The sequence below is a fragment of the Nomascus leucogenys genome, chromosome 21 (assembly GCF_006542625.1).
Source record: "Nomascus leucogenys isolate Asia chromosome 21, Asia_NLE_v1, whole genome shotgun sequence".
NCBI lineage: Eukaryota > Metazoa > Chordata > Mammalia > Primates > Hylobatidae > Nomascus > Nomascus leucogenys.
The window spans coordinates 14,629,458-14,653,721 of NC_044401.1; the positions used below are offsets into that span (position 1 = coordinate 14,629,458).

At 37.6% G+C, this 24,264-nt stretch overlaps 1 long non-coding RNA gene across 1 annotated transcript; it reads left to right on the top strand.

Moving 5' to 3' along the window:
* Positions 1–1,194: 1,194 nt before the first annotated feature.
* LOC115832128 lies at positions 1,195–18,367 on the top strand. The gene is made up of 3 exons (XR_004027569.1): positions 1,195–1,416; positions 2,536–2,669; positions 18,178–18,367. It is a non-coding gene; the product is annotated as an uncharacterized LOC115832128 (long non-coding RNA).
* The last annotated feature ends 5,897 nt before the right edge of the window (positions 18,368–24,264 follow it).

Below are 24,264 nucleotides of genomic sequence, written 5' to 3' on the forward strand. Positions count from 1 at the left end.
GATACACTTACCATCAAGCAATTCTGATGGAAAATGCGGACAGAATTTGGGAAATTTAGATTGGATTGTGTAGACAAGTGGCGGCCCAGAAAAAGTGTCAATGGACCCTTTCCATGTATTCAAAAAACATACGTGAGAAAGATGGAATTTTTTATTGAATAATTTTCTATTGAATAATTTTCTAGGATAAAATAGTTCAGGTCTATGAAGTTTATAATATTAGCACTATAGTAATAAAATAAGCCACATAGATTTTCATTCTACAAAATAAGAGTGGCTACACTGTACTCAGTTCAATAAAATTAACTATGTGCCTTGGCTGGAAGTTAAATCTTTCATATAAAGGTATCCATTTTAAAGCAGATGCATTAAATGAATTACTGTATAATGAAATATGTGTTAATATGTTTATTATAATCAAAACCCATTGTTTCTAGAAAGAAAATAAAATTCTAAGTCTTGTTTTTTTAAAAAGTTAATTTTCATTGAAAAAACATCTGCTTAATTCAGTAGCCAAATATCAGAATCAAAAAAATAAAATTCTCAGAGCTGTGATTCAAAACTTGAAATAATTAAATTCTTAATTTAGAATGGAATTATTATAACTGATCATATTTTTCCACACATTTATCTAACAGAATTTTGTATTTGGATGATTTCATCTTGTGTATCCAACCACTTGGCAATTTAGCCATTGAATATGCACCTGCTTCTCAGATTGGCAAGGCAACAATTTACTGTGAAGAATCAGTTGTTTTGAATGGCTAATTGGTTACAGGTGCAATGAATTAACCATCTGCCTTAGAGATCGACTAAACTAAGAGGGAAGGAAAATCCCTTTCCTTTCTGTCATTTTGGGAGCTCATCAACACTAGATTCTAGTGAGATGTGATTCTGACTTGGAATTTGTCTATACTGTGGTGGGTAGCATGAGGTGAGCAAAAGGAGAAGAAATTTTGTTCAGTGGCTAATCAGAAGAATATTATAGAGTTATGATTAATATGCTGGTTTATTAATTTTTAGCAATAATCTATCTTTTAAATTAGACAAACATTTCAAAGTAAAAAAAAAATTGGAAGATACCTAAAAGAGCACAGAAACCCCACAGGTAGGTTTACATCAGCACATTTGATGTAGTCTTGGTTTAGTTTTGGGTTTTCTAGCTTTTCTTTCCTGATTGAAATCTAATTTTTAAAATTTTCTGAAGAATTATGACATTAATCTATTAATGTGTCACAATACTGAAAATCAAACCTCCTTTTTTCCTTTTAAAGGCCAGTCAAATGAAGCAGTGGGAGTGGAAAAGGAACAAGGAAATCTGTAACCGGTTGTGATCAATTAGTTGTAAACACCACTGCACGAGGACCAGCCCAAAGCTGCTACTTAACCAAGTGACTTTCTGATTGCTCAGCTGTGGTGAGTCAAAACATTCCTAAATGGGCAAAAGCCATTTTTTTTTTTTCTGGATTGTTGCAATCTCCTGGCTCCAAGAGGCTAAAATGAAGCTCTTGTTAACTAGGAGATGCAATCTGGATTGGATAACCAGGTGAAAAATGATGTTAGGTTAATTTAGTCTCAATACACTTCTTTGTCTTTATGTCAACACTTCATTTTTCTCTCCCATACCTAACTGAATCTACATTTTATATGTTGTTTAGTTTATGAAGCCAAACTTTTAATGAACCTTAAATATTTAAGAGTTCCAGCTGACTTAACATGTTTTCATATTCTAAGCAATACATTCTCACCTGTAGCAAAAGTCACCTGTCTGATTCACAGACTCCTGTAAAGTGTTCTGATTAGAGCTTTTTCTATAAGCGCCTCTGCCTGCCCACATTTATCTTAAAGAATTGGCAAAATGAAATTATTTTTTCTCACGAAGTGGAGTGGAACCTGTCAAAGGGCAGGCACTCAGAAACAGTTTCCCATCCAGTTGGTATTGTGAAATACCCTGAAGTTCAGTTGAGTTAGTTAAATCAATATTTTTGCCCTATTTAATTATTTTTTAGCAAAACACAATTATTTGTGCCTATGTGATTGCCTTGTTAAAACCACATGAACTGATGCCATCACTGATAACAATAAACTAGCCAAGTTGGAAGGACTCCTCTCTGCGTCATTTTAGATATTGAAAATATGTGAGAATGAATAAAAATTTGGACATAATTTCTTTTTTTTTTTTTTGAGACGGAGTCTCGCTCTACCGCCCAGGCTTAAGTGCAGTGGCACAATCTCAGCTCACTGCAACCTCCGCCTCCTGGGTTCACACCATTCTCAAATGGCTTATTTGTATTGATTAAAATGCCCTGGATCACTTATTACTTCATTTGATCTAGCTTGTGTAGATGAAGATTCTGTGTCAACCCCTTTCTAGATGCTCACCTGTCTGAGCTCAGGATAACCTTAAATCCCAGTACCTAGGACTTTCAATCTCTTAGACAGTTGATTATGCCAAATGTTTAGCACAGAGCCACTAGCTGGCTCCAGGCTATTGATGATTTTATTAAATCTTTCCCAATCTATTTATTTACACAGTTTCAACTGAGAAAAATGCATTGAAATGAAACATCTCATTTCCAGTACTGTCCTGAGGCAAAAAGAGACAATGATACGTATCTCCAACTTAGACTGGATGAAACTAGCCACATTTCAAATAAAGAAGTCACATTGTAAGTGTAAAACGACGTTAACCTTAAAGGAGACATTTCTGCCCTGTATAACTATACACAGCTTCAACTAACGGTATATAAACTGTGTCTACAAACCAAAGGACATTTTTCTAAAGAAACTGTAAATATAGCAAATTAACTCAAACCTTACCTCAGAGGTTCCTCCTCTATTGTCTTTTCCTGTAGTGGTAGACTCTGTGGCACTTACAGGTGGTAAACAAATAAAAAAGTGTCTTATTGAATTAACTTGATTGCCATATTGATCAGTTTTATGTGTTTTTATTCTTAAGCATAACAGTAAAAGAAAATGATCCAGCAACGTTTTGCTTAAAAAAAAAAAAAAAAGATTTCATGGCAGAGAAGCAATCGAGTCCAGTTAAGAGACAGTTAAGCACATTTTTCAGTTTGGAGCTTTTGTTTTGTAATGAGAATTTTTCCAGTTAGTCACAAATGAACTTGAGCACATTTTCTTGAGCGTGATGGCTGAACAGATGAGCCACACACACTTTATAGTTAGTTTTACTGCACTGAGTCTTTGCCTAGTATTCCTAGTAGTTACACATATTAAATTATTAATAACTGATCAACATTTTAAAAGAAGGTTTCAAAAGAAATGTAATTAGATTTTATAGTTGAGTTTTAGCTAATGTGTGATTCCACAGAAGTTCAGGTGCTGAGATTACATTTCAATTTATACTTGCCATCTGCCAAAATACCCCGTCTCTCTACAGCATCCTGACCAGATCTCCAAATTTTGAAATCAGTTTTCATTATTCAAGACTCATTGTACATTTCAAATACCAGGTTGATTTCTTAGTCTCCATGTTCTCCATGTCTGCTTATGACTTTACAGAAAAAATGTTATTTACTATGCATATTAATATTGAGATTCTTTACTATGCTGTATCTTTTTTTTTTTTTTTTGAGATGGAGTCTCACTATGTTGCCCAGGCTGGAGCGCAGTGGTGCCATCTTGGCTTACTGCAAGCTTCGCCTCCCAGGTTCATGCCATTCTCCTACCTCAGCCTCCCGAGTAGCTGGGATTCTAATCCCTGCCACCATGCCAGGCCAATTTTTTGTATTTTTAGTAGAGACAGTGTTTCACTTTGTTAGCCAGGATGGGAGCTCGTGATCCGCCCACCTCGGCCTCCCAAAGCTGGGATTACAGGCGTGAGCCACTGTGCCTGGCCTACTATGCTGTATTCTTATAGTTAACAGCATGCTCTTTGATAATATCTCATTGCAAATATTTATGCTCCGAAACATTATTTTTTGAATTGTTAAATATAAATCATTTATACAGCAATATTTTATGGGAGAAGCATATTCTGAATTTTAATGGTGTTTTAGTTTGCAATCCAAAATTGTGAATATATACATGTAAAACTATGAAATTGCTAATTAAATATTTCCATCTATCGTAAGATGGATATGTAAGATTGTATCTCCTTTCTGTCTGTTTTTCTACTTATGTATCCATATATCTAAAAATTATTTAACTATAAGGTAAATGATGTTATCAAATCCTTGCATAGTATCCATGTATACAGTACAACGACTGAGGTTAGGGAGTATCCGTTTTAGTTACCAGATGGCTTCAGTAGGAATCAGAATTAGAATCAACCAGGAAGCAGCTTGATTCCACCATGGACTCAAGAATCAGATTTTCTAGGAATGGGTAATGACATTTTGCATTTTGAATTAACTGTCCAGGTGACTCTGACAGTGATGTTGATCTAGAGAGATTTTCTACAAGAAAAGATGTTCACATTTTTCCTCTTTGAAAATCATTTCTGGTTATGGATTTTTAGCATAAACTTCTAAGGTTTGAATTAAGATAACTGAATTGACTTTGTTTCTCTCTGCTTGCTTACTTTTTGGGATAGGTCATTAATAACATTGGCAGCATTTCCTACAGAAGTACCATTTCACACCCCTCCAGTAAATGGCTTAATGCCAAGCTGTGTTTTTGCTAAAGCATGTAAGATTTCAGTATAATGCTAGCCTTTGAGATGACTCATGTGACATTTTGATTTTTTGAATTTAGATTCCATATAAAAGTGCTATATTTCAATATTTCTCTATTTTAATGTATATTTTTCTTAATTTTGTAAAATATACAGTATATCATAGAATTATAAAATAAAAATGGATTTAAGGGGTAAACATCTTGCTTATTACACTTGCACTCTCAATATTAATAGGCGTTTACCTAAAATATGAAAAAGTTAAAAATCTAGGAAATCAACCAAACCAACCTTGAGAATTTATTCTGATTTTAAGAGACTATATGTATATATAATCCATATTCTTAAGTGCTTTTTTTCCCTCTAGCATTTCCTTTCTCCTTTGTTGTGAGAAGAAAATAAAGAAAATGTTTCCCTTGAATGCGCTCCCTGATACAACTAATTTTTTTCCCCTGTACTTTGTATCATGAAACTCAGTGCCGTCCAGAATATTGACTTCGTAGCTAGTTCTTCCATAGGGAGATTCTGAATCTTCAAAATGTGTAGATGTGAGGAAAGGTCATTACCTTCATGATGTTCCCATCATATGGCTCATTATGGAAAATTTCAAGAACAATTTCCTCTTCCTGATGTTACTCCCAAGTTCTGTTGCTACAAAAGAACAACAGATAGCACTAAAGATATCTATCAAATGGCAACATTGGTATTATTAGGTTGGTGCAAAAGTAATTGCAATTTTTGCTAGTAAAAATCATGGTGAAAACCATGATTACTTTTGCACCACTGTAATACTAAAGACCAAAGTCTTCTTTAAACTAATGCCATCGCATAATGTAACAAATACAGAATCTAAATTCAGAATGTTAGTTTTCCCATCCTTAATGACAGTTAGGAGTTGTGTGGATTTTAGTCTCAGTTTCTTTGTTACAGAGAAAAATTTTGGCTAAGAGTATAGACTCCATCAGCAGACTAAGTTTAAATCCTGGGCTTGTCACTTGGTAGTTCTGTGACTTTGGAAACATAACTTTTTTTTTTTTTTTACGTTTCCCATTTCCTTTTATTATATACATGGATATGTATATATCAGTCTGGTATAGATAACTGGCTTTTTCGGAGAAACTTTTAGATCTACTAGTATCTAATAAAGGCAGGGCTGGCTGCTTGTAAGTCGCTGAATGTGGGATAGGCAAGTGGAGACTAAAGAAACAGTAAACTTAAAACATCTCCTCTCCTGTGATATTAAGCAACCATTTGTCACCTGAAATAACAAATCCACAGATTTAACTAGAGTTAAGACTGAAGGCTGAGTTCCTTGAGTGATATGACATCATGCCACAAATTGCCAGGAGGGGACAGCAGAGAGCTGCCAAATGGCCTGTAGATGCCAGGTGAACCAACGTTATCAGTAAGGAGGGCGTTAGAATAGCAGCCAGGTGAACCAAGGTTATCAATAAGGAAGAGGTTAGACTAGCAGCCAGGTGAACCAAGGTTATCAGTAAGGAGGAGGTTAGAATAGCGGCCAGGTGAACCAAGGTTATCAATAAGGAGGTTAGAACAGCAGCCAGGTGAACCAAGGTTATCAGTAAGGAGGAGGTTAGAACAGCAGCCAAGAGCTGGCTACCCTAGGAGTGTCTGCTGGGTACACACCTAATTTGGGCAGGCTGAAACTTAGCCTTAAATGAGGAGAGCGGAGCCTGAAGCAGAGGCAGTTACCTACACCCAAGAGAAAAGGCAATGTCTGGGCCAGTGAGTGGAAGAGAGAAGCTGAAGTCAGGAATGCAAGCTGGCAAGTGAGGAGCGGGTGTAAGTGGTGAGTGTGTCAGAATGGGATAGCTAATGGGCTGCCAGGGAGTACCAGCTTCTTCAGAGGTGGTTATCCTGATTCGCAGTATTCTAAGGAGTAATTGTCCTGGTAAGATCAGGAAACAGTCGGGCTTCTGACAACGAACCATAAATTAAAACCATAACCATATTATTTAAAAACCTAGAACCCAATCCCTTATTTGAAAAACCCTTTGGTAGTGAGATTTTCAAATTATTTTCAGAAAATGCCGTAGTATTAAAAACAAGACAGTATCTGATTAAATACTGCAATTATAGTGCAAACAATACTTGCTCAAAAAGTTTCAGTGAAAGGAGAGACCAATGAAGCTTTGAGTGGCCAAGGAGGACTTCTTTAAGGAAGTGGAATGTGATGATCCTTAATGGATGAGTATGACTTAGGCATGGAGGATACTCAGTGAGGCAATGGAGAAAAGCTCAGTCTGTTTGCAGGCTTATGAGGAGGTCACTCATCTGTTTCCAGAGTGCCTTGAGTATGCTATGGGCTGGGGCATAAAGACATTAGTTTGACCTTTGATAAACTTGGTTTTGTTTGGATGGTTTCCAACAAGTTCTGAAGCAACAGAGTCCAGCTTCTTTAAACAACAGCAGTGTATCATTTACTTGAGGAAGTAAGTATTGATACCACTTGCATCTGACATAGGTAGCTTCCAATTAGATAGTTTGCTAGGGAAGATATAGTGCCTGATTCCTTCCAGCTGGGGCACCATAATCTTGACTCTGAATAGATAGAATGTGGTCAGTTCCTGTCTGGATATATAAAAGATGATAAAAGGTTTTTCTGAGAATGCTGTAATGAGAACCAGGTACAGTTAAGTATGCAGTTATACAATGAAGGACACAAGTGATACATCTTTTATCCACTAATGGGCTGGTGATTATCACTGTAATTGTGGTCTAGAAATTAGTTATGACTCAGTGGGTAGACGTTCTTTGTATATCCCACCTCTCTAAATAATTGATAGATCATGTTTGGCCTTTGCTTACGCATTTGTCTAGAATATGTCCTTTTGAATTTTTTTTAATTAAGAAATTTATTTTATTTTTATTATACTTTAAGTTCTGGGATACATGTGCAGAACATGCAGGTTTGTTACATAGGTATACATGTGCCATGGTGGTTTGCTGCATCCATCAACCAGTCATCTACATCAGGTATTTCTCCTAATGCTATCCCTTCCTTACCCCACAACCCTGTGACAGGCCCTGGCGTGTGATGTTCCCCTCCCTGTATCCATGTGTTCTCATTGTTCAACTCCCACTTTTCAATTTTTTATAAAAGTTGTCATGCCCTTCCAATATAACTCTTTAAAGCAGCAGTCCCCAACCTTTAAGGCACCAGGGACCAGTTTTCTAGAATACAGTTTTTCCACGGAAGGTAGGGGTGGGGATGGTTTCAGAGGCAGTAGATTCTCATAAGGAGTGTACAACCTAGATCCCTCGCATGTGCAGTTCAAAATAGGGTTTGTGCTCCTCTGAGAATCTAGGGCTGCTGCTGATCTGACAGGAGCTCAGGCATGGATACTTCCTCACTCACCACTCACCTCCTGCTGTGTTGCCTGCTCCTAACAGGCCATGAAATGTTACTGTACCTTTATTTTTATTTATTTATTTATTTTTTATTATACTTTAGGTTTTAGGGTACGCAATGTGCAGATTTGTTACATATGTATCCATGTGCCCATGTTGATTTCCTGCACCCATTAACTCGTCATTTAGCATTAGGTATATCTCCTAATGCTGTCCCTCCCCCCTCCCCTCCCCCCCCACCCCACAACAGTCCCCGGAGTGTGATCTTCCCCTTCCTGTGTCCATGAGTTCTCATTGTTCAATTCCCAACTATGAGTGAGAACATGCAGTGTTTGGTTTTTTGTCCTTGCGATAGTTTACTGAGAATGATGTTTTCCAGTTTCATCCATGTCCCTACAAAGGACATGAACTCATCATTTTTTATGGCTGCATAGTATTCCATGGTGTATATGTGCCACATTTTCTTAATCCAGTCTATCGTTGTTGGACATTTGGGTTGGTTCCAAGTCTTTGCTATTGTGAATAGTGCCGCAATAAACATATGTGTGCATGTGTCTTTATAGCAGCATGATTTATAGCCTCTGGGTATATACCCAGTAATGGGATGGCTGGGTCAAATGGGATTTCTAGTTCTAGATCCCTGAGGAATTGCCACACTGACTTCCACAATGGTTGAACTAGTTTACAGTCCCACCAACAGTGTAAAAGTGTTCCTATTTCTCCACATCCTCTCCAGCACCTGTTTCCTGCTTTTTTAATGATGGCCATTCTAACTGGTGTGAGATGGTATCTCATTGTGGTTTTGATTTGCATTTCTCTGATGGCCAGTGATGATGAGCATTTCTTCATGTGTTTTTTGGCTGCATAAATGTCTTCTTTTGAGAAGTGTCTGTTCATGTCCTTTGCCCACTTTTTGATGGGGTTGTTTGTTTTTTTCTTGTAAATTTGTTTGAGTTCATTGTAGATTCTGGATATTAGCCCTTTCTCAGATGAGTAGGTTGCAAAAACTTTCTCCCATTCTGTAGGTTGCCTGTTCACTCTGATGGTAGTTTCTTTTGCTGTGCAGAAGCTCTTTAGTTTAATTAGATCCCATTTGTCAATTTTGGCTTTTGTTGCCATTGCTTTTGGTGTTTTAGACATGAAGTCCTTGCTCACGCCTATGTCCTGAATGGTATTGCCTAGGTTTTCTTGTAGGATTTCAATGGTTTTAGGTCTAACATTTAAGTCTTTAATCCATCTTGAATTAATTTTTGTATAAGGTGTAAGGAAGGGATCCAGTTTCAGCTTTCTACATATGGCTAGCCAGTTTTCCCAGCACCATTTATTAAATAGGGAATCCTTTCCCCATTTCTTGTTTTTCTCAGGTTTGTCAAAGATCAGATAGTTGTAGATATGCGGCATCATTTCTGAGGGCTCTGTTCTGTTCCATTGATCTATGTCTCTGTTGTGGTACCAGTACCATGCTGTTTTGGTTACTGTAGCCTTGTAGTATAGTTTGAAGTCAGGTAGCGTGATGCCTCCAGCTTTGTTCTTTTGGCTTAGGATTGACTTGGTGATGCGGGCTCTTTTTTGGTTCCATATGAACTTGAAAGTAGTTTTTTTCAATTCTGTGAAGAAAGTCATTGGGAGCTTGATGGGCATGGCATTGAATCTATAAATTACCTTGGGCAGTGTGGCCATTTTCACGATATTGATTCTTCCAACCCATGAGCATGGAATGTTCTTCCATTTGTTTGTATCCTCTTTTATTTCATTGAGCAGTGGTTTGTAGTTCTCCTTGAAGAGGTCCTTCACATCCCTTGTAAGTTGGATTCCTAGGTATTTTATTCTCTTTGAAGCAATTGAGAATGGGAGTTCACTCGTGATTTGGCTCTCTGTTTGTCTGTGATTGGTGTACAAGAATGCTTGTGATTTTTGTACATTGATTTTGTATCCTGAGACTTTGCTGAAGTTGCTAATCAGCTTAAGGAGATTTTGGGCTGAGACAATGGGGTTTTCTAAATATACAATCATGTCATCTGCAAACAGGGACAATTTGACTTCCTCTTTTCCTAATTGAATACCCTTTATTTCCTTCTCCTGCCTGATTGCCCTGGCCAGAACTTCCAGCACTATGTTGAATAGGAGCGGTGAGAGAGGGCATCCCTGTCTTGTGCCAGTTGTCAGAGGGAATGCTTCCAGTTTTTGCCCATTCAGTATGATATTGGCTGTGGGTTTGTCATAGATAGCTCTTATTATTTTGAGATACGTCCCATCAATACCTAATTTATTGAGAGTTTTTAGCATGAAGGGTTGTTGAATTTTGTCAAGGCCTTTTCTGCATCTATTGAGATAATCATGTGGTTTTTGTCTTTGGTTCTGTTTATATGCTAGATTACATTGATTCATTTGCGTATGTTGAACCAGCCTTGCATCCCAGGGATGAAGCCCACTTGATCATGGTGGATAAGCTTTTTGATGTGCTGCTGGATTCGGTTTGCCAGTATTTTATTGAGGATTTTTGCATCAATGTTCATCAAGGATATTGGTCTGAAATTCTCTTTTTTGGTTATGTCTCTGCCAGGCTTTGGTATCAGGACAATGCTGGCTTCATAAAATGTGTTAGGGAGGATTCCCTCTTTTTCTATCGATTGGAATAGTTTCAGAAGGAATGGTACCAGTTCCTCCTTGTACCTCTGGTAGAATTCGGCTGTGAATCCATCAGGTCCTGGACTCTTTTTGGTTGGTAAGCTATTGATTATGGCCACAATTTCAGAGCCTGTTATTGGTCTATTCAGAGATTCAACTTCTTCCTGATTTAGTCTTGGGAGGGTGTATTTGTAGAGGAATTTATCCATTTCTTCTAGATTTTCTGGTTTATTTGCATAGAGGTGTTTGTAGTATTCTCTGATGGTAGATTGTATTTCTGTGGGATCGGTGGTGATATCCCCTTTTGCATTTTTTATTGCATCTATTTGATTCTTCTCTTTTTTCTTCTTTATTAGTCTTGCTAGTGGTCTATCAATTTTGTTGATCTTTTCAGAAAACCAGCTCCTGGATTCATTAATTTTTTGAAGGGTTTTTTGTGTCTCTATTTCCTTCAGTTGTGCTCTGATTTTAGTTATTTCTAGCCTTCTGCTAGCTTTTGAATGTGTTTGCTCTTGCTTTTCTAGTTCTTTTAAATGTGATGTTAGGGTGTCAATTTTGGATCTTTCCTGCTTTCTCTTGTGGGCATTTAGTGCTATAAATTTCCCTCTACACACTGCTTTGAACGTGTCCCAGAGATTCTGGTATGTTGTGTCTTTGTTCTCATTGGTTTCAAAGAACATCTTTATTTCTGCCTTCATTTCATTATGTACCCAATAGTCATTCAGGAGCAGGTTGTTCAGTTTCCATGTAGTTGAGCAGTTTTGAGTGAGTTTCTTAATCCTGAGTTCTAGTTTGATTGAACTGTGGTCTGAGAGACAGTTTGTTATAATTTCTGTTCTTTTACATTTGCTGAGGAGAGCTTTACTTCCAACTATGTGGTCAATTTTGGAATAGGTGTGGTGTGGTGCTGAAAAAAATGTATATTCTGTTGATTTGGGGTGGAGAGTTCTGTAGATGTCTATTAGGTCCACTTTGAGCAGAGCTGAGTTCAATTCCTGGATATCCTTGTTAACTTTCTGTCTGGTTGATCTGTCTAATGTTGACAGTGGGGTGTTAAAATCTCCCATTATTATTGTGTGGGAGTTTAAGTCCCTTTGTAGGTCCCTCAGGACTTGCTTTATGAATCTCGTGCTCCTGTGTTGGGTGCATATATATTTAGGATAGTTAGCTCGTCTTGTTGAATTGATCCCTTTACCATTATGTAATGGCCTTCTTTGTCTCTTTTGATCTTTGTTGGTTTAAAGTCTATTTTATCAGAGACTAGGATTGCAACCCCTGCCTTTTTTTGTTTTTCATTTGCTTGATAGATCTTCCTCCATCCCTTTATTTTGAGTCTATGTGTGTCTCTGCACGTGAGATGGGTTTCCTGAATACAGCACACTGATGGGTCCTGACTCCTTATCCAGTTTGCCAGTCTGTGTCTTTTAATTGGAGCATTTAGCCCATTTACATTTAACGTTAATATTGTTATGTGTGAATCTGATCCTGTCATTATGATGTTAGTTGGTTATTTTGCTCATTAGTTGATGCAGTTTCTTCCTAGCCTTGATGGTCTTTACAATTTGGCATGTTTTTGCAGTGGCTGGTACCGGTTATTCCTTTCCATGTTTAGTGCTTCCTTCAGGAGCTCTTTTAGGGTAGGCCTGGTGGTGACAAAATCACTCAGCATTTGCTTGTCTGTAAAGTATTTTATTTCTCCTTCACTTATTAAGCTTAGTTTGGCTGGATATGAAATTCTGGGGTTAAAATTCTTTTCTTTAAGAATGTTGAATATCGGCCCCCACTCTCTTCTGGCTTGTAGAGTTTCTGCCGAGAGATCAGCTGTTACTCTGATGGGCTTCCCTTTGTGGGTAACCCGACCTTTCTCTCTGGCTGCCCTTAACACTTTTTCCTTCATTTTAACTTTGGTGAATCTGACAATTATGTGTCTTGGAGTTGCTCTTCTTGAGGAGTATCTTTGTGGCGTTCTCTGTATTTCCTGAATCTGAATGTTGGCCTGCCTTGCTAGATTGGGGAAGTTCTCCTGGATAATATCTTGCAGAGCGTTTTCCAACTTGGTTCCATTCTCCCCATCATTTTCAGGTACACCAATCAGATGTAGGTTTGGTCTTTTCGCATAGTCCCAAATTTCTTGGAGGCTTTGTTCATTTCTTTTTATTCTTTTTTCTCTGAACTTCCCTTCTCTCTTCATTTCATTCATTTCATCTTCCATCACTGATACCCTTTCTTCCAGTTGATTGCATCTGCTACCGAGGCTTCTGCAATCTTCGCGTAGTTCTCGAAACTTGGCTTTCAGCTCCATCAGCTCCTTGAAGCCCTTCTCTCCATTGGTTATTCTAGTTATCCATTCTTCTAATTTTTTTTCAAAGTTTTTAACTTCTTTGCTATTGTTTTGAATTTCCTCCCGTAGCTCGGAGTAGTTTGATCGTCTGAAGACTTCTTCTCTCAACTCGTCAAAGTCATCCTCCATCCAGCTTTGTTCTGTTGCTGGTGAGGAACTGCGATCCTTTGGAGGAGGAGAGGTGCTCTGCTTTTTAGAGTTTCCAGTTTTTGTGCTCTGTTTTTTCCTCATCTTTGTGGTTTTATCTACTTTTGGTCTTTGATGATGGTGATGTACAGATGGGTTTTTGGTGTGGATGTCCTTTCTGTTTGTTAGTTTTCCTTCTACCAGACAGGACCCTCAGCTGCAGGTCTGTTGGAGTTTACTAGAGGTCCACTCCAGACCCTGTTTGGCTGGGTATCAGCAGCAGTGGCTGCAGAACAGCGGATTTTCGTGAGACCACAAATTCAGCTGTCTGATAGTTCCTCTGGAAGTTTTGTCTCAGAGGAGTACCCGGCCGAGTGAGGTGTCGGTCTGTCCCTACTGGGGGGGTGCCTCCCAGTTAGGCTGCTCAGGGGTGAGGGACCCACTTTAGGAGGCAGTCTGTCCATTCTCAGATCTCCAGTTGCGTGCTGGGAGAACCCCTACTGTCTTCAAAGCTGTCAGTCAGACAGGGACATTTAATTCTGAGGAGGTTCCTGCTGACTTTTTGTTTGTCTGTGCCCTGCCCCCAGAGGTGGAGCCTACAGAGGCAGGCAGGCCTCCTTGAGCTGTGGTGGGCTCCACCCAGTTCGAGCTTCCTGGCTGCTTTGTTTACCTAAGCAAGCCTGGGCAATGGCGGGCGCCCCTCCCCCATCCTCGCTGCGGCCTTGCAGCTTGATTTCAGACTGCTGTGCTAGCAATCAGGTAGACTCCGTGGGCATAGGACCCTCCGAGCCAGGTGCGGGACACAATCTCTTAGTGTGCCGTTTTCCAGGCCCGTTGGAAAAGCGCAGTATTAGGGTGGGACTGACCCGATATTCCAGGTGCCGTCTGTTACCCCTTTCTTTGACTAGGAAAGGGAACTCCCTTGCGCTTCCTGAGTGAGGCAATGCCTCGCCCCGCTTCGGCTGGCGCACAGTGCGCTTCACCGACTGTCCTGCACCCACTGTTTGGCACTCCCTAGTGAGATGAAACCGGTACCTCAAGCAGAAATGCAGAAATCACCAGTCTTCTGTGTCACTCAGGCTGGGAGCTGGAGACTGGAGCTGTTCGTATTCGGCCATCTTGGCTCCACCCGGAAACATAACTTTTTTATTCTTCTCTTTCTCTGTGTATAAAATGAATTCCTCCCTCATAGAGATGTCATGAGAAATATAGTATTTAATATGAGTAAAAATTCTACAACAGTGCTTGATATAGTATGCATTAAAAAAAGTTATCAGTATTCAGTTTATTCTAAAATATAGAACTTTATAATTTACTCCTTGGCAAATGAATATAGCAAAGAAAATGGCCGGGGTAGCAGAGACAACTTTGGCACCCAGACCCAAGCCTGGAAAAGTCTAGATACATAAGACTGCCTGGCTGCTTTGTTGATGTATTGAAGAGAAGAAGTGCTTGCATTAGTAAAAGTCTGCTTTCCCAAAGATTTTTAATGGCAATGACCGCAGGAACATGCCCATCATGTGGTCTTAAAGGAACCTAGCCCAAAGACAGTGACTTAGTGGGAAGGTGGGCTCAACAGTTTGTCTGGAGTAGACTGCTCAAAAACAGAGTTGTGAGAGACTATTTACAAGACTAGTTGGAGGGTACATTGCCTGAATAAAGAAAAACGGGCCTCATTTCAAGGCAGTTTAAAAAATAATCAATTTTAAATATTTTCTAAAGCTAGCCATAAATACCTGCCAAGCTGAAAGACAAGAGTTAACGTACATTAATGATGGTCAAGTGTCACCTCTCCTGACCTTTACAACTCCTTCCTTCTCCTCTCTTCTTTTCTCACCCCCACCCCCAAGCACCCAGCAGCAGCTTAATTAGTGGAGTGGCATCGTAGAAGAGAGAGTCAAGGAAACAGAGAAGCCACCCACATCCCTCTTGTGCCACGGAAGCATTTTCAAGGCTAAAGTAGGTCAGAACTGGAAGTTTTTCATCATACATAGAATGACATTTTAATGATTGAAATGTCACTTTTTTTTTTTTTTTTTTTTACAACTAAAGTGATTGGAGCACTTCACTTCCTTTTACAGCAAAACCAAGAATTTTCAGTATCTGTTCACTTACTCTCTTTTTAGAGTTCTAGATCAGCCAAGCTTTTATTTTATTTTTTTAGATGGTGTCTTGCACTGTTGCCAGGCTGGAGTGCAGTGGTGTGATCTCATCTCACCTCAACCTCCACCTCCTGGGTTCAAGCAATTCTCCTGCCTCAACCTCCCGAGTAGGCAGGTCTACAGGCCCACGCCACCATGCCCAGCTAATTTTTGTATTTTTAGTAAAGACAGGGTTTCACCATGTTGGCCAGGATGGTCTTGATTTCTAGACCTTGTGATCCACCCGCCTTGGCCTCCCAAAGTGCTGGGATTACAGGCATGCGCCACTGTGCCTGGCCAGCAGCCAAGCTTTTACCCACATCATGCTACAAAATTGCCCTACCAAGGTCACAAATAACTTCCAAACATTCACAGATCTGGTGGTCTCATCTTGGTATCTTATTTTATCCAAAGCCAGCATATGATACACCACATTCCTCCTTGAATTCTTTCTTCATTGGACTTTCAGAACACAATCCCTTTTGGTTTTCTTCCTACAGCATTAGCTATTTCTTCCTAATCTCTGTAGCTTTCCCAAATTCCTAATCTCTAAGTTCTGAAGTGCTTCAGGGTTTGAGTCTTACACTTGTCTTCTCTAATTGTACTCACTTCTTAAGAGTTTATCCAGTCCCAATACTTTAAATTTAATTTATAACTACTATTGACACCTAGACTCTCCTAGACCACTCCTCTGGACTCCACCTGGATGTTTATACTCTGTATTCAGCTTATTCACTTGGATGGTCTTAAACTTCACATGACCAGAACTGAACTCTTGATTGTGATCTACTCACTAAACCTGTTTCTTTCTTGGTCTTCTTCCATCTCAGAATATAGTAACAGCAGTTCTTCAGGAGTTCAGGTCAGGATAGCCTAAAGGTCACTCTTGATGTTTTTCTCTGACATCTCACATCCAGTTTATTAGGAAATTATGCAGGCTTTACCTGCAAGTAATATCAAGAATCTATATCTCAGCATAGACACCACTGATGTGCTCATCTAAGTCACCATTATTTCTCCCCTGCATTAATTTAAAAGACTTCTAATTGTCCTCTCCTTATTTAAATTCTTATCTCCTACTGTCTACTTTTCAACACAGTAGCCAGGATGATCCTTTTAAAATACATCAGATCATGTCAGCCCTTTACTCAAAATCCTACAAATGCTTCCCTCTTCTTTCACAGTAATGTCCAAAATTTTTAACATAACCTTTAAAGCCCTCCATGATCTTGATGCTGTTTTGACATCATTTTTCTCTACTCAAGCAGCTCCAGCTTCCCTGACCTCCTCTGTAACACACCACACCTGTTCCAGGAGACTTGCGCTTGCAGATCCCTCTGTCCTGAAAGTTTTTCACCCACTCACATATTCTCAGGGTTCCTCACTAACTCACTCCTTCAAATCTCAGACATCACTTTTCAAAGACATCTTCCTAGACCAGTCCATTTAAAATAGATCTATATACGGCTGGGTGTGGTGGCTCATGCCTGTAATCCCAGCACTTTGGGATGCCAAGGTGGGTGGATCACGCGGTCAGGAGATCGAGACCATCCTGGCTAACACAGTGAAACCCTCTGTCCACTAAAAATACAAAAACTTAGCTGGGCATGGTGGTGGGCGCCTGTAGTCCTGGCTACTCGGGAGGCTGAGGCAGGAGAATGGCGTGAACCCAGGAGGCAGAAGTTGCAGTGAGCCAAGATGGTGCCACTGTACTCCAGCCTGGGCAACAGAGCAAGACTTCATCTCAAAAAAAAAAAAAAATAGATCTATATACAACTCATTTTTTATCTTCACTACCGTACAGCACCTGTTACCACCTTACATATTATAAAGCATTTTTGTTATTATTTGTTTATACTTCATGCTTTGTTTCCTGATGTGTCACCCACACCTGGCAGATAAAAGGTGCTCAAGAGATATTAAAATAAATGAGCTAATGAGAGTAATTGGAACAATCATGGGATCTGTCAGAGAGATCATCCAAGAGGAAAGGAAGAACAGGCTCCACAAAGTTAGTTTGAGAGGGCACTAAGTAGAAGTGGGAAAAAATAAAGTTCTGTTCTGCAATATTCTTTGTACTCTAGCTCTTTCAACTTAATGGATACCTATATATTAAATAGCTATTTAAAATGAAAATATTGCCCATTGCAATTAGTTTGATAGTTAAGATGCATGTATTTGCCTTTACTTTTTTTTCTTTTCTTTTTTTTTTTTTTTTTTAGAGAGAGTCTCACTCTGTCGCCAGGCTGGAGTGCAGTGGTGTGATCTCGGCTCACTGCAACCTCTGCCTCATGGGTTCAAGCGATTCTCCTGCCTCAGCCTCCCAAGTAGCTGGGACTACAGGCGTGTGCCACCACGCCCAGCTAATTTTTGTATTTTTAGTGGAGATGAGGTTTCACCATGTTGGTCAGGATGGTCTCCATCTCTTGACCTCCTGATCTGCCTGCCTCGGCATCCCAAAGTGCTGGAATTACAGGTGTGAGCCACCACGCCTGGCCCAGCTTTTACTCTTAAATAGAATAAATATTGACTTTACTTGTACTATTTGTTCCTCTATTTGTACTCTCTGAATGTTTTATATTTTCCTTTATTAGTAGTTGGATATTATTGTAATTATATGTTGACATGTCTCCTGTGGCAGACTGCCACGGTTACAACTTGAGACTGTCACTATGACAGTTACTACTGTTACTACTTGAGACCGCCATTACGAGACTGAACGAAGAGAGACGAATGCAGAAATAAAACCTTAAGACAATAGAAACTGTTTTAAAGAAAGGGTCTGGGGAATGAGAAGAGGGCTCCCTGATTCTAGTGAGCAAAGGCAGCAGCCCTGAGCTTCTACATCCCTTATTGGGTAGAAAGAGCAGGGAGCAGGAAATAACGATTGGTCAGCTGCTTAACTGATCACAGGTTCATATTATTGCTAACAGGCTTCAGATGTGCCTAATCACAAGAAACACTTGCGCCTGGTTCGTGACTGCCCTCAGCAACCCTTCTGGGCAGCAGACGCGGTTTGTCAACGTTCTGCATTTATGAGAACAGTTTGCTGTTTACTCATATAGCCTCCAGTGGTATACTGAGTTGATCACGACCCTCACTCTTTTGGCCTGCAACAGTCTCCTCCAGGTTTGTTTGTGTTTTTTGGTTTTGTTTTTTTATCTTAAATAATCCCTTCCCTTCCCTTTTCCCTGTTGCTAGTTTTATGTGAATGAGGGAGAGCAGAATTGTAGAAAGCTACAATAAGGAAAATGAAAATAAAAACTTGCACCCCATCCCTGCTCCCTTAGGTATGTGCCATGTGAGAGAATAAATGCCTAATAAAGAGAGACTTCAGGGGAAGACATGTGCTCAGGAGGCAGGAAATCAAGCAGGAGGCTTAAAGGGTCAGGAAATGATTTCAGAGGACTGAGATTTTTGATCAGCTGAAAAGATGTATGGAGCAATATGAAAATAGTTTGACAAACAAATGACCAGAGACACTTACAGATTCAGTTTTAACCAACTTAAACAGAGATGTAAGATATCATTGTTTTATTTATGTTTTCCACTTTTAAAAGACATATTGTAAAAATAGCATATTTCAAGATACTTAGAAAATAATAATCATGATTTTCATGTCATTAATACACTTTATTTTCACATGCATATTTCCCTCCTTATTAGATTTTTGTAATAAGTCAAATAATACAGAGATGTATAATGGGAAATTTAATAATCATTCCTTATGCCTCTTAATCCTAACACTTTATGATAACTAATGCTGACCATTTGAATATTATTCTATCATTTCTTTATGCCTATATATGTATGCTTATCTATATGGTTATTTATATTGTTGATACTTTCTTTTCCATATGAACTTGCTTTATTCGCTTCATTTCTCAAAACATCATTCTAAGTCTAAAATGTTGATCCATCTTTTTGTTTGTGATAGCTGCATAATGATAATGTAATTTGTGCAAAAAATAATTCAACCAGTACAATGCTGTAAAAGAAAGTGGTGAAAGTGGGCATCCTTGTCTAGTTCCAGATCTTAGAGAAAAAGCTTTTAACTTTTCCCCATTCGGTATAATATTAGCTGTGGATTTGTCATATATGGCCTTTATTATGTTGAGGTGCATTTCTTGTATACCTAATTTGTTGAGGATTTTAACCATAAAGGGGTGTTAAACTTATCAAATGTTTTTCCTATGTCTATTTAATTGATTATATGGTTTTTATCCTTGGTTCTGTTAATGTGATGTAAAGTTTATTGATTTGCATATGTTGAACCATTCTTGCAATCCTGGGATTAATCTCATTTAGTCATGGTGGATGATCATTTTAATGTGCTGTTGAATTCAGTTTGCTAGTATTTTTCTGAGAATATTTCATCTATGTTCATCAGGGATATTAGTCTGTAGTTTTCTTTATTTGTGTGTTCTTGTATGGTTTTGGTATCAGGATAGTGCTAGCCTCAAAGAATAAGGGTGGAATAATTCCATCCTCTTCACTTTTTTCAGAGTAGTTTGAGAAGAATTGGTATTAGTTTTTTTGATGTTTGATATAATTCGGCATTGAAGTAATCAGGTCCTGAGTGTTTGTTTTTTTTTTAAGGGGAATTTTTATTACTGATTCAATCTCATTATTCTTTGTTGGTCTGTTCGGGTTTTCTGTTTCTTTATGATTCAACTTCGATAGGTTGTATGTGTTCAGGAATTTTGTATGTGTTCAAAATGTATTACAAAGGTATAGAAATCAAGACAGCAAGGTACTGACATGAAAACAGACACTATACCAATGGACAGAATAGAGAATTCAGAAATAACTTCATGCATTTACAGCCAACTTATTATTATTTTTTTTTTTTACAAAATTGCCAAGAACACACATTGGAGAAAGGATGGTCTTTTCAGCTGGGAAATGGAATATCCACATGAAGAAGAGTTAAACTAGTCCCCTATCTCTTACCATATACAAAAATCAACTCAAAATGGAGTAAATACTTATGAGTAAGACCCCAAACTATATAAATAAAAAGAAAACTTAGGGAAAATGCTTCAGGACATTGGTCTGAGCAGGGATTTTTTGGATACAGCCTCAAAAGCACAGGCAACAAAAGCAAAATTAGGCAAATGGAATTACATCAAATAAAAAAGCTCTGCACAGCCAAGGAAACTCCTAACAGAGTGAAGAGACAACCTATAGAATGAGACAAAATCTTTGCAAACTATATAACTCACAAAGGTTAACATCCAGAATATATAAAAAACTCAATAGCAATAATAATAATAATCAGAATGAAGTGGTAAAAGAAGACATTTCTCAAAAGAAGGCATACAAATGGACAAAAGATAAATTAAAAAATGCCTCAGCATCACTAATCATAAGGAAAATTCTAATCAAAATCACCGAGTAGCATCTCACCCCAGTTAGAATGGCTAGTCTCAAAAAGACAAAAAATAATAAATGCTAGTAAAGATGTGGAGAAAGGAAAACTCGTGTACACTGTTGGTAGGAATATAAATTAGTATAGTCCTTAGGAACAACAGTATGAGTGTTCCTCAAAAAATTGAAAATAGAACTACCATATGATCCCACAACCCCACTAGTGGGTATATGCTGAAAAGAAATGAAATCAGCATTTCAAAGAGATGTTTGTACTTTCATGTTTACTGCAGCATTATTCACAATAGCCAAGTTATTGAATCAACACAGATGTCCCTCAATGGATTAGAAAATGTTGTATTTATAAACAATGGAATACTATTCAGCATTAAAAAATAGTAAAATTCTTTCATTTGCAGCAATAGAAATGATTCTAGAGGGTATTATGTTACACGAAGTGGGCCAAGCACAGAAGAACAAGTATTGTGTGATCTAGCTCATATGTGGAATTTAAAAAAACTGATCTCATAGTACTATGGAGTAGATCCTAGAGGTTAGGGAGAATAGAGGGATGGATGGGGAAAGGCTGGTTAATAGATACAAAGCTACAGTTAGATAGGAGAAATAAGTTCTGGTGTTCCAGTTTACAGTAGGGTGACTATAGTTAAGAATAATGCGTTGCATATTTTTAAATAGCTAGAAGAGAGGATTTTGAATGCTCTCACTAAAAAAAATGATCAATGTGTGAGGTGATCGATATGCTAATTATCTTGATTTGATTAATACACAATATATGCCTGTATCAAAACATGGCATTATATACCATAAATATTTACAATTTTTTGTTGTTGTTTGCCTATATTTTGAAACAGAGTTTTTCTATGTTTCCTGGGCTAGTCTGGAACTCCTGAGCTCAAGCAATCATCCTGCCTCAGCTTCCTGAGTATGTAGGAATATAGGAGTGTGCCACTGAGCCTGGCTGTACAATTATGGTTCAATTAAAAACAAAATAAAATGTAAATAATAATTTACCATATCCTTAATGATGAATATATGTGTGTTTCAAGGAATAGCATTTTTATTTGTTATTATTTTTCTTTTGTTGGCTACTACAAACAATGCTTTCATAAATGTTTTGTACATAGGTTCTCATATGTTGGAGCTTTTGTGCCTGCATGATATATTTCCAAAGCTAAAATTACTACTCCAGAGAGTATTTTTTAAAAATTTTAATAGACATTGCTAGGTTACTTAATCTAAAATTTGAAGCAATTCACATTTTCCTTAAACTATATGAGTACTAACTTTTCTGTATCACTTCTGATATTAACTGTGATTGCTGTTGTTGTCAAAAGAAAACAAATGTATATGTACATATACGTTTATCTTAAATATACCTATGTGTCTTAAATATACATATACATATGTATATCTTAAATATATGTAAGATACATATGTATTTCTTAAATAAGTATCAGTAGATATAATGGGATTTACATTATAAATCCCAATATATGTATATATATTATATGTATATGTGTATATAATATATGCATGTGTATATCTTATATAAGTATATATACATATATGTATAGCTTATGTAAGAATAAGATATAGATATCTTATACTTAATCTTATACATATCTTATACTTGATATATACATTATATATGTATATATTATATTTTGGTGACTGCATTGTTCTTTCATTCCACAATTATTTCCCATTTTCTTAGTGTACTAGGCATTAAGCATACATTAACAGGCATGATAGAAGTAATGCTAGCCTTCCTAGAATCTAGTAGGTCAGAAAGTTAGTTTATTATTAATTAAAACATGTATTATTATAAATGATGTAAGAGGAAAGATATATTGTGCTAAGGAATACTGTCTACTAAGGTTTTCCAGAGGAAGTAATACTTAAGCAGAAACCTAATAGATGGGTAGGAATCAGCTAGAAGAGGGAGAGATGGGATGAGTCTATCCTTCCAAACAGTAGGTAAATCAAGTGATAAGGCCCAGAAGAATTAGACAACCTGCCTAGCACATAGAATAAAGAGTATGGAAGAGTCCTAGAGTGGACAGCATTTTGCCTTTTAAGCTAAGTTAAGAAGCAATAAGAAATAGCAATAAGAAAAAGCTGGAAAGACTTATTCAGGAGAATGACATGATAAATTTGTCTTGTAGAAGTATCTTTTGGTTTGTACAATACAGAACTGATGGGCTAAAAGTGGAGGCAATTGAAGCAATTCAAGTGAGGGATGCTAGACCCTTGGGCAAAGATAATAGAAGAGGAGAAGGAAAGAAACAATTGGAATTGGTAAAATGAAAGGAGCTCTGTATTTAATTGATGAGTCCAATGATGTAGAGAGGAGGGATTTGAAGATAGCTCCCAGGTTTCTCATGTAGACAATTGAATGCATGCTGGTTGTGTTAACTAAGAAAGAATATACTCTGGCACATAACCAGGAGTCATACTTCCAAAGAAGAATAGGTTTAATTTCAAACATGTTGAGTTTGAATGCCTGCCAAGTGCACTAGTAGAGCTGTCTAATTGTCAGCAAGGTAGATATGTCTGGAGCTCAGGAATGGGCCTTAAGTTGGAAATAAAAGGTTTTCCATCCTTTGGTTTGTTTCTGAACAATAAATTCTCTGAAAGGGTCAAATGGTCATTAACATTTTTATGGTTTTCGGGGTTCTTGGTATTCTTTACAATAATTTTTACAAAAACATGTTTTCATTTACATTCCTACTAGTAATGCATGATGATAACATTTTCATCTCATAATTGTTATCAAATAAGGTTATTAATATATTTTCTCTTTGAATAAACTAATAAGTACAAATTTGTCTTAATTTTCACCTTTTCAGTTTGTGTAGTAAGCAAGATATATTTAACTAATTTTATTTCCTCTTGGATGAATTGGCTATCCTGCTTTTTGTCTTACTGCCACTTGTGCTGGCACCTATGCATAATACATTCATAAAGTAATCATTTGTTGTGTACCTATCATCATGTATTAGGCAGTTACGTAACAGTTTGGAGCTCAGAATAAAAACAATGTCTGAAATATTCTCTGCCTTCTGATCCAGAGAAACAGTAACTAGATGATTAAAATCATGTTCTTAGTGCCATGAGAAAGGTAAGTCCTGGTTGAAATAAAAATATCTTGAGGAACACCTGATCCAGACTGGGCAGTGGATGGCACAGAGAAGGAAATCGCACTTGAGCTGAGAAGTAAGGGTAACTAACCTTACTTCTTACTTACTAACCCAGGAAAAGTTGGGTTAGGAGGAAGGTTTGTAGAAGTAATAGCTAGAAAACTGATAGAAGAATAAAGAGGCTCACGTACAAAAATTATGTCAGTAAGACCAAGGCATTAAGTGTGAAAGAATATAACAGTAAAAATAAATCTAGAAAGATGAACAGAGGTCAGATCTAAGGCTAGCTATGTGGTAAATCTTTATTTCTTAAATATTTTACTTCATATGTCTATTTCAGAAACACTGTTCTATTTTACACAAAAGCCATACTCATGCCTTCTTTCCATAGAATGGAATTTGCTACAAAGTGTTACAATTTCTGCTTATTTTGACCCATATGAATGAAGACATTAATGAAATAAATAAATATTTCATTGCTTATAGTAT